An 11,126-nucleotide genomic window follows, 5' to 3' on the forward strand; every position below is an offset into this window, starting at 1 on the left:
ACATCCTTGGCCAACACCCATAGCAGAGACTGCAGGCCCTAGCTGCCCCAAGACCTGACATGACTGCTGCTTTCTTCTTGTTCTAAAACATGGTAGAAAAGTCCCCCTCTCTTTCCCTGCATCACCTTTTCCTCTTGGGACCTGGAAGTCCCACTTGAACCTTCTGTCTAGCAATTGCACACACACACACACACACACACACACACACACACACACACACACACACCAGCCTTTTTTATTGACAAGTCAAGAACCAATTGGGAAACGAGACCTTAGTGACAGAACCTCCCCTTATTGTCTACAACCAGGAACGTGTGAAATGGGTTTGTATATCAAAGCTGGCCTGCAGGCTCCCTCAGTCCCTATTCACAAGCACCCATTCTGTATCTCCTCTACCCTAACCATCCAGGCCCCTCCCCCACAGCTACTCATCCTCTTTATAACCATCCCCCCCACCTCCCCCACTCCACCCCTGCTTCCCTAAGGCTGGGCATGTCTGCTTCCTTTTCTCTCTGCTCTGGACTCTTCCAGATGCCTCTGGATGGTTTTTCTTTCTTATCCACAATAAAACAAAACAAAAACAAACAAAAAACAAAACAAAAAAACCAAAAAACCCTACCTTCTCTCTAACCGCAAAGCAGTCATTTTGGTCGGTGATTTTTTTTTTCTTTCTCAAGTGCAGGCACCAACTGGCAGATAAAAAAAAAAATTAGTTTGATAGGTGATACAAAGATTGTGGTATCACTGAAAGGCACACCCTAGCAAGGGTGACAACTGACAAAAGCTACATCCCTGGTGTTCCCTGGCCACCTTGTAGGCAGCTCCACTGAAGGGTGACACCTGCTCTCCTGCCATTGTTTGCCACTTATAACCTTGGAAGGGGGTGTGTACATCTTGTAAGTTGTGAGCATCCCCAGCCTTGCCTCATTAACTTCCTAAGTCTTAGCAGCCTTCCTTCACTGGATAGTGCTTTAATTCCAAGAAACTAGCTAAAGAATGCAAGAAACATCATTCAGGTAGGGCAGAAGTCGTCCCTAGCAAGCTCTGGAGCTTTGTTGGGTAATCAATAATTGGATGACCAGGCAAGTGAAGATTGCACCAACCAGGAAGACCCCCCAGCAGCCCGAAACAAACTCAAAACTCCCATGTGCAACTTCCCTGTTATCTTCTGATGTGGAAGACACTGCTCCTCTCTGTAGTTACCTTGTTGAGAAGGAAAACAGAGCCATCTGCCTGATTGGAATTTTTTTTTAAGATTGTGTGTGTGTGTGTGTGTGTGTGTGTGTGTGTGTGTGTATGTTGCCTGAGCATGAGCAAGCAGGTCCGTTTGGGGGCCAGAAGAGGGCATCAGATCCCTAGAAACTGGAGTGACAAGCAGTTGCAAGCCACCTGACATGGGCACTGGGAACTGAGTCCACAACATCTGAATGCGCTGCAAGCACTCTTAACCACCGAGCCATCCCTTGAGCCCCTGGAAACTGTTTTGGCATGCTGGATCTGATTGGATACTCAATACAAAGGTGTTCATATACATTTTGGCCCCTCAAATTTCTATTTCATTTGCTTTATAGTAATTCAAGAAATGAAACTGCAGATTTAAATACTTGCATACACACTGCAAACTATGTTTGCCTCGTGATCATATATATATATATATATATATATATATATATATATATATATAAAGTGATTCATGCCCCACACCATGTCCTGCTGCCTACCCAGCTCCCTGCTCAGTGTAGGCTGTGATCTCCGTCTCTGTGATCTCTTCCCTAACAGCCTAAGGCCACAGGCCTGGTAGTAATCCTCCACACACTCCACCAGGATGGATTAATGACAAGGAACAAGTTCTTCCCCAGCTCCACCCCCAGCCCACCCCAGGGTTACAAGGTCCAATTCAAAGAAGTAAAATAGATGCTTAACAATGGCTTCAACTACTCCCCCCCCCCCCAGTCCTTGGCTCACCGTCAGAGTGTGTTTGGTGAGTGGTATGGTCTCCCAGGCCCTGACCTCATTTGTGAGTGAGAGCCCCACTCTACAGTCTTCCAGGAGCTCAACCCTTCCCTGGAGGACACACAGAGAAAGTGAGTAATTCTATACCTCATCATGAGGCTAGAGGCTGCCCCAGGAGGTGAGACTCAGCCAAGAGCTGGAAGAAGCAAAGGAGTGTTTTCAGGATCTCCAGAGCCCAGTCAGACCTTCTGAGCACATAGTGAGAGCTGAGAGCAACCAAGCAGCATTGACTTGGAACCCCAGCCCTGCCTGGTCAGTAGCCAAAGAGCTGGGCTGGATACCCAAGCCCAGCAGGGACTCACAGGGTTTTATGTCCACACCAGCAACAGCACAAACAGTCACATCAAACTGAACACCATAAAACCCAAGAACTAGAGGTAGAGAGCCCAGAACACCCCACTGCAAGGCCGGCTGCTGGCTTTGAAGTGAATGGACAGAGTCTAATTTGTTTTTCACAGCTCTGAAGCAAGGAGGGAAGATTCATTGCTTCATGCCAGCTCTGCCCCTCCTATTTCTCAAGCCGATGATCCCTGGGGAATGGATGGATGATACCTGCTGTTGTTTTCTGTTTCCAGATGAGTTCTAGGGGCTGATTCACTGGCCAGGATGTCAACGGTGGACAGAAGCTGTCACACACACACACACACACACACACACTCACACTCTACCTTATTTCTGAAGATCTCAGGAAGCACCCCTCTCTACACCTCTTCTGGATAAAGAAATAGAGTGTGTGTACCCCCTACCCCCACCCCACCCACCTTGACTCTTCATCAGTGCAGACCCATCACTCAGGGTCTAAACTGCACATCACAATGACCTAATGAAAACAGGCTGCTTTTTAATTTTCTTTGTTGTTGTTGTTGTTGGGTCCAAAAGAAACTGGGGACAAATGGCTAAATGGGGTGCCTATCAGCATACCAAAGCACATGCTGGCCTCCAGGCTCCCTCAGTAGCTAGGACTCCTCTCTGCTCTTCTCACCCCACCCCTACCTGTCCAGTCCTTTGGCTGCACTTCCCCCAGCTTCTCATTCCTGTATAACCCTGCCATTGCACCAGGCTATTCAGCCATGGGCTTCATTCTCTCTTGCTTCTCTCTCCCTTCCTCCCTCTCCCCTTCCCCCTCCCTCCCCCTCCCTTCCCCTCCCTCGCTCTCACTCTCTCACATCTAGATCCACAAGCACAAGACAGAGAGAACTAATTGGGAATTGGGGTGGGTTCAAAACACACCTCCAATGACACCCCTCCTTCAACAAGGCCACACTTCCTAGTCCCTCCCCAGACAGTGCTGTCAAACGGGGGACTAAGTATTCAAATCCAGGAGCCCATGGGGCTCGCTCTCATCTAAGCTACCATGAAGGCCGATGACATTTAGTTTGTCGCTTTTTCTAATGCTCTGATCTATGGCGATGTGATTCCTGGTAGCTTACTTGAGGTTTTAAAAACTTCAGTGGGGGAAACTGAAGCAAGGAACAGAGAGACTAAAATGAAACTAAGCTTAGTCGCAGGATAAAGCAGGTGCAATCAGAGAGAAGGGAGCCATTGTTTTCCGGGTGAGCTTCCAGGGCTAGAAGTTAAGTGGAATCTGTTTCATGATTAAGACCAGCCAGGTTCTTAGAAGAAGGTCAGTGCCTCCTAGTTCAAAGGCCTAAGAAAAATTCTCAGCTTTTCAAAGAGAAGTTCTCTGAAACATCAGGCGCTAACTCCCATCACCTGCTACGAAGCACATTAACCTCTTGTCATGGCCTCCAGGATCCGAAGATATGGACAGAATATCAAAGCAAGGTTTGGTGACCTCAGCTTGACCCCACCAGGACCCACAGCTCACACCTGGTGGTCTCTGGTGGACTCTGGGAGCTTAGAGGGCAGCAGCAGAGTCACTAAGACAGGACACGGTCCTTGGTGTAACACTGCTCCTCTGCCTCTGGTACCTCCATCCCTCCATGCTCCTGCTAATCAGACAAGCCAAGGCTAGTTTCAATGAAGTGACCTTTCTTGACTTCTAATTGTTCTGATAGACGTTTAATTGTTCTGACATAGTAAGACCCCTCAACTCCACAGGCAGTTCAAGGCTTTGTAGGATCTGCCCACCTTTTGCTCTGGCCCCAACATGGACGTTCTTGAACCTTCACCTGTTCTATTTCACCTGTTATATACTGTGAGACACTGAACCCCCCGCCAGGCCCAACATTCACCTCTCTGCAGACACACTCCCTGTTCATGGTCGTGCCCTTCCACCCTCCACTGTTTGGTGTCTCTTTTGATATCTCTCCTACCCTCTAAGACCTGGCCCAAAGATCCCCCTAAGTTAAACCTTCCCCATTTCTCCAGAGGTTACACCCTCCCAGAGCACTCGGGGTCATAATCCGAACAGTAATATCATCACTGAACCTGTCGGGGTCTTCTCTGACTCTGTGGAATTGAAGCACAGAAAAGCCTTCAACCCGCAAGAATGGGAGTTTCCTGAGTTTAGGTCTATCTCCTTAGCTTCCACAGAGGGCTTCTTGAAGGGCAAATACTTGTCCCCAAACTCCTCTGCCTTCGGTCTTAGAAGACCCTCCCTGTCTTTCCAGGAGCTCAGCAACTGTCTATAGAACTCGCCTGCAGGAGAGAGGGCAATGGGGTGGGACCTCAGGGGAAGGGACCCTCTGAGGGCCAGCAGACAGTGAGTTCACTCACTGGAAGAGCTGGGCACAGACGGGCAGAACCTTTAATCCCATTATCCCTACAGAACTATCCTGGCTGGTGGCCAAGGGTGCCAGGGCCAGGAGGCCGTCTCCAGGTAGATAAGCTTCTCCAGAAACAGTCTGTGCTTATTGGCTTGTCTTGCTGCACCTGTTTATTTAACCAAAGCACTCTGATGGCAGTGTCCATGAAGGCTTGTTGACATATTTGAAATTCTGCATTCATGACACTCCAGCCCCAGCCTTCCATCTGCCGACTGTGCCTCGCAATAATTAAAATGGCAGAGGATGTAAATCCAGTTAATCCTCTTGGGGCAAAGGTGGGGCTTCTTTTTCAGAGGGATTCTGGTTCATCTTGCAGAGCATGGTGCTTGGCCTTTGGAGTTTTACACGGGTGTCTGCTGAGCCCGTGTCCAGCACCTGCTATTAGGTAGAGCTTTGTTTCTGAGCACATTTGAGGACCAAAGAGGAGGCACAGGCATGTGAAACCGTGTGGACTGTTTGTGTATGCCTCTGGGGTGTGCATGGGTATGACCGTATGAGCCCTGTATGAGGACTCTTTACATTTTGTTGTGCTGGAGACACCAGGGAAGTCGAACTGCTTGGAATCAATCGCTTCCAATTTAAGAGAGATCTTGGAGAGACTGACTCAGTGTTTACTGTGAACTCCTTCTCGTGGTTAATTACTAGGACTTTGTAATTTCCCTCCTGGATAATTTGGCAGAGTGGGAATAATTAATTTTCAGTCTTACTACTTCCTGGTGGAAGGGCTCTGAATTCTTCTGCAGTGAGCTGTTTGTCTCGTTCTGGAGGCAGTTTGGGGCCACGAAAGGCGGAATTCCAGTAGCACAACTCCACAGAGGAGGTCTCCATGGATTGTATTGGAGTGGAGCTTTCTGGAACAATACAGCGCAGGGCCTCATGGGAAGGGCTTAGTGACTGAGCCCGGACTCTGGGCACCAACTGACTATGTGTTCTTGGAAAATTAGTTACCTACCTGTCCCTCTGACCTTCGTCTTGGGACATGCTTCTTCATTTGTGCCCCGACAGACTTGAATTCTACCGTGTCTTGGACACCCTGCCTCCCAGGCTCCAGGGTCTACTGCTTTGGGTGTGAATCATGCAACTGGAATGGATCATTTCCCAGGAGCAAATGACATGCTCAGAGCGCATCAAGGCAGAGAAGACAAAACATGTCTCCAGGGGTAGAACCAGACCCATCCTGTCCCCTGAGTAAGTCATTCCAGGAGTCTGTCCATCTCCCCTGGGCTTCCAGCAGAACATCCTCTCCGGATCTCATTCCTCCCTGAAGCTCCTACCCAACCTCCCAACCCCACGAATCCATCCCTCAGAGCATCAGGAATGCACAGATACCCAGGGATACTTCTCTGCATCAGACACAGCCCGCAGCACCTGCAAACTAATAAGTCAGGCTCCATCCCAGACTTGTCACCCTAATTTTCAAAGGACTAATTTGTGTATGAAGCCAGAGAGGTTCATTCTAAGGGGCATGTGGTCTGTCCTATAACTGCTCTATTCAGTGATGTGTCTCCCCAGTCAGGCTGTGAGCTCTTGAAGGGTAGGACCCATGGTTCATTCCTGGTTTGGGGCAAAAGAACTGCTCAGTCAGCACAGGGTGATGAGTGACCCGAGTCTGTATTTCTTGGAGACAATGAACTTGACAGCAACCCAAGAATTGGTGAATATAAAACCATTATGGATTTGAGAAATCTCTCTCCTCTCACCCAGTAAAAAACCAGTCTAGTTGGAAAGGAAGGATGTGACGTGAAAACTAATCTGGGGCTGGAGATAGAAAGATACAGAAGGGAGAGAAACGGCTGTTGAGGAATCCCAAAATATGGTTAAATTGGAATGGGTATGTGAACCCATCTCCCCTCCTCCCAGATCAGTTCTTTAGCTCAAACATGAGCTGCTGGCCAGTAACCCTGAGGCTCAGGGAAAGAGCACAGCGCTTAATAACATGTCTTAGCATAGGGTCCGAAACCCAGCTCCTTAGGCACTTGCTGTGTGAGCTTGGCTAAGTCCCAACCGTCTCAGGCATTCCTTATTGTGGGGCAATGGGCTATTCACAGACAGGCTGGTCTCCAGTAGAGCTGAGGTTGTGAACCCCAGAGAAACCCAGTGGTGATCATTCACCTATATGGGACAGAAGATGTTCCCTCATATCTCCTGGAACCCTGGCTCCTGTCGAAGTTACTGCCCCCACAGTCCCCACAAGAGAAGTAGTCACATAGACAATGTCCCAAGCTTCTGACCTTTCAGGCTAACCTCCTCCCAGTTACCTAGCAACAACAAGAAAACAGCCCACCATAAGAGGGGCTGTTTGGGGCTGGTGAGATGGCTCAGCAGGCAAGAGCACTGACTGCACTTCCAAAGGTCCTGAGTTCAAATCCCAGCAACTATATGGTAGCTCACAACCATCCGTAATGAGATCTGGTGCCTTCTTCTGGAATGTCTGAAGACAGCTACAGTGTACTTACATATAATAAATTAATAAATCTTAAAAAAAAAAGAGAGGCTGTTTTGCCCCACCTCACTCTCTCCTCATTCTCTCCTCATCCTCTCCTCACTCTCTCTCTAACTTCTTACTCTTTCCCTCTTACTCTATCTTTTCTTCTCTCTCTCCTTTTCTCTCTTCTCTCCTCTTGGCCATGGCTGGTCTCTCTCTTTTACCTTCTCTCTTTCTCCCTGCCTTTCTACAATAAAGCTCTAAAACCATAGACTGTCTCTGTTCATCAAGGCCCACTGTACTTGGATGATGGGATAGGCTTTCCTCTAATGAGCCATGTCTAACCTCCCATTAGAAGGCCTTCCTGTGCTCCAGTCAAGGCCCGGACTAAGGACTCTCGCCTTCGTGGGAATCTTTCCCTCTGCCCTCTCTCCTGTATCCCTGCGGCCGAGGGTGTTGCCCCGGGGCCCCTGGTATCAAGGGCTGCCCCTTGTTCACCCACCCCCGCCGAGTGGGGTTAGTGGCTTAGATGCCCACCTGGGGCCGAATGGAAAGTGTCTGGCAGCCCTCCTGCATCTGCCTGCCCAGAGCACAGGAAGAACTCTGGCTGGATGCAGACTATCTCCCTCTCCCACCTTGTCCCCTACACCCCATAGCAGCCCACACCTTATCTCTAAAATGGGGGTCCTAGAAGTATCTTCTTCAAAGGGTTCCTGTGAACATTAGCTGATAGAGTCCTGGCATAGTGCCTCCTATGAGGGATGATACAATGTACCATTATCTTGAGTGAAAGAGTTCACCTGATCGCCAGCTTGCACGAGACTGTCCAGCTTGAGTCAGGAACCGAGCTCTGTCTACAAGCTCTGAACATAGACTCATGTACCAATCCTCAACTTTCCCTCCCAGGGGCCCTCCACGTCCACTAAAAACCTCTTGCCTCTCAAGGCCCTCAGTTTATATTTCCCAGCACAGAGAACCCCCTCATCCTCGGGAAAGCCACATGGCTTTGCTCAGGCTATAAGACCCAGTGAATAGGTCCAGGTTGCCATCCAAACACCATTATCTGTAAACAGCAGATGTGCGGAGCATGCCCGCATGGCTGGAATACATACAGCCCATTAATGCCAGCCTGGGGGAAGGGCAGGGGCAGAGGGCATCCTCCTCTTTGTTGTTTCAGACACATCCAGGCTTCTACAGCAGGGCCACCCACCTAAGTCTGAGTGGGTGGTACAAACTGAAGTCTGGTTGAGTGACACCTCTCAGGATTTCAGTGTTTAACCTAAACAGATGTATGCAAGGTTTCCCGTCCCCAAACCCCACAGCAATCCATGTCCTGTTCCTTATGAATAATTTAAGGACCTCAGGAACAGCTGTGCTAGCAGCAGGCACAGGTAGTTCAAATTAGCCACAGAGCTGCTCTTTTGAAACAATCTCTTTCATTTAAAATATTCTAGGAAAAAATAAAAAGAAGAAGAAGAAGAACAGAGATCCCCCTCAGAGCCATCTAGGAGAGCAAAAGGCCGGGGTTAAGAATCTAGCAAGAAAAGTTCTAGAATGGGCATTCATTATATTCATTATATTCATTCAGTATATCTCTTTCTCCAGACCCACAGACCTGGTCCCATGGTGAGCCTTCCTGATGGCCAGGCACATCATGACCTTTTTACAAAGGGAATGATGGATGTTGGTGTGGCTGGTACTCCTGAGATGGTCAAGCATAGGGGGCATGCCTGCTGAGGTGGTGGATGGGTGGATGAGGAGAGCACCCCACCCCAAAGCCCCTGGACCCCTTCACTCCAGAGAAGTCAGCAAAGGGGCCCAAACATCACCAGCTCCTCAGCAACAGGCCCTCTCCGTGTCCTTGCCCTGCCTAATGAGGCACTTCCAATACTTGACTTTGTGTCACCGTTGAGAAATAGTGGCCTGTTTATTCTTCATACCATTACTGCAAAATCATAGTCATTACACAAGGACTACAGAAAAATCGCACTCAAGTCAACGAACAGAGGAATGATTTTTAGTGCACTTCCCCAATGAATATGTGATTATGGGCTATAAAAGGTCCATTTTCTACTCATAGAATGACCACATTTTGTCCTTGTGAGAGGAGGGGAAATTTGTGCTCATTTATGCAGGTCAGGTAGCCTGAAATATTTGGGATAAACTACCTTCTTCTCCTTCTCCTTCTCCTTCTCCTTCTCCTTCTCCTTCTCCTTCTCCTTCTCCTTCTCCTTCTCCTTCTCCTTCTCCTTCTCCTTCTCCTTCTCCTTCTCCTTCTCCTTCTCCTTCTCCTTCTCCTCCTCCTCCTCCTCCTCCTCCTCCTCCTCCTCCTCTTCCTCCTCCTTCTTCTTCTTCTTCTTTTCTTTCCTTTCTTAATTATGTTAAGTTTGTTCTTGGGCAATTCCACACAGGCACAGGATGAAGATTAACCAGCCTCACCTCGCCTCCCATCCTCCTCCTACTTCATCTACCCAAAATCTTTCCTACAAACTTCTGTCTCACATTGGTATCTGTCTGGTTTGGTTTGTGAGTCACTGGGTTTAATCAGAACCATCTGTGTGACCAGGAGTTTGGATCTGTTCATTGGAGCCTGGTATGATCCTCCGTGTATACGTGAATGAAGACAGTGACTCCCACCCCCAAATCCTTCTGAGCCAAAAGTTCTTCAGCACTGAGGGGTATGGCCCCATAAGACTCCATAAGCTCCTCCCACTTCCATGACGGAATGTTCCCAGGGCCAATCTTGTATGGGGCCAGTGCAGGTACCACAGTTGTGAATTCTTGATCACAGTGGTTACCTCATGCTCAAAGGATGACAATTCACATCCTTCACCCTATCTTCTGTCTCTTACAAAGTTCCTGTCCCTTCCCCACAGTGTCCATTAGCCTTAGAACAGGTGCTGTAAATATCTTTATAGCCTCTGGCCCTAGAGGCTTTGCAGGTGTGGTTGCTATGTCACATGTGCATCAGTAGGTGGCAGAGAGGAGAGGCTATGTCTACATTTCAGTGTTCTGACCTGTGAACAAGCCTGAGATGACCCTTTAGGCAGGCCCACCTGGGTTTCCAGGATGGGGAGCAAGCCAGGGCTAGAAGAACCTCACCTGTGATCATAGGCCCTGGGTGGGAGTAAGCCCTAGACATACAACCCTCAAAAGGGGCCACTTGGGTGGACCTGGCAAGGAGTGAGGCCAGGACAACCACCAAACCAGTGTCATGGTGCCCTGACAAGGAGCTAGCCTGAGATGACCACCAATCAATGCCACACAGGCCTGAGAGGGCAGACCCTGCCCAAGATGACCCCTGCCCAGCATAATAATGCATGAGCTGGACATAGTACTCCTGAGAGGACCCTAGACACTCAGAGACCCCAGCCGCCACTATTAGAAACAAGAAAGTCATGGAGAGGGGCTGGCAAGATGGCTAAGCGGGTAAGAGCACTGCCTGCTCTTCTGAAGGTCCTGAGTTCAAATCCCAGCAACCACATGGTGGCTCACAACCACCTGTAATAAGATCTGACACCCTCTTCTGGTGTGTCAGGAGACAGCTAAAGTGTACTTCCATATAATAATAAATAAATCTTTGGGCCGGAGCAAGCAGGGACTGAGTGAGCGGAGTTGACCAGAGAAAGCAGTGTTGATCAGAGCGAGCAGAGGTCCTAAAAATTCAATTCCCAACAACCACATAAAGGCTTACAACCATCTGTACAGCTACAGTGTACTCACATACATGAAATAAATAAATAAATCTTTAAAAAAAAAAGAAAGTCATGGAGAAATGCAAGAGAAAGAGAAACTGAAGGATGTGGGGGCATAATGAATAGAGGCAGAACTGGAGACTTGTGGGTATTGAGGAACAGCCTAATGTGAGTACTCAGTGATGCCACCTGAGACCACGTGGGGTCCTGGCCTATGCTGCCACGATGGGCCATGTCTGGGTCTATGCCTCTGTGGTCTGTTAC

The 11,126-nt window shown here is 48.8% G+C and overlaps 1 non-coding gene across 1 annotated transcript; it reads left to right on the forward strand.

Moving 5' to 3' along the window:
- Nucleotides 1-10,087: 10,087 nt before the first annotated feature.
- On the forward strand, nucleotides 10,088-10,222 carry LOC115029641 (small nucleolar RNA SNORA17). The gene has a single exon (XR_003835206.1). It is a non-coding gene; the product is annotated as a small nucleolar RNA SNORA17 (small nucleolar RNA).
- Nucleotides 10,223-11,126: the final 904 nt, after the last annotated feature.

The sequence above is a fragment of the Mus caroli genome, unplaced genomic scaffold (genome assembly GCF_978045245.1).
Source record: "Mus caroli unplaced genomic scaffold, Mus_caroli_1 scaffold_17, whole genome shotgun sequence".
Taxonomy (NCBI): Eukaryota; Metazoa; Chordata; class Mammalia; order Rodentia; family Muridae; genus Mus; species Mus caroli.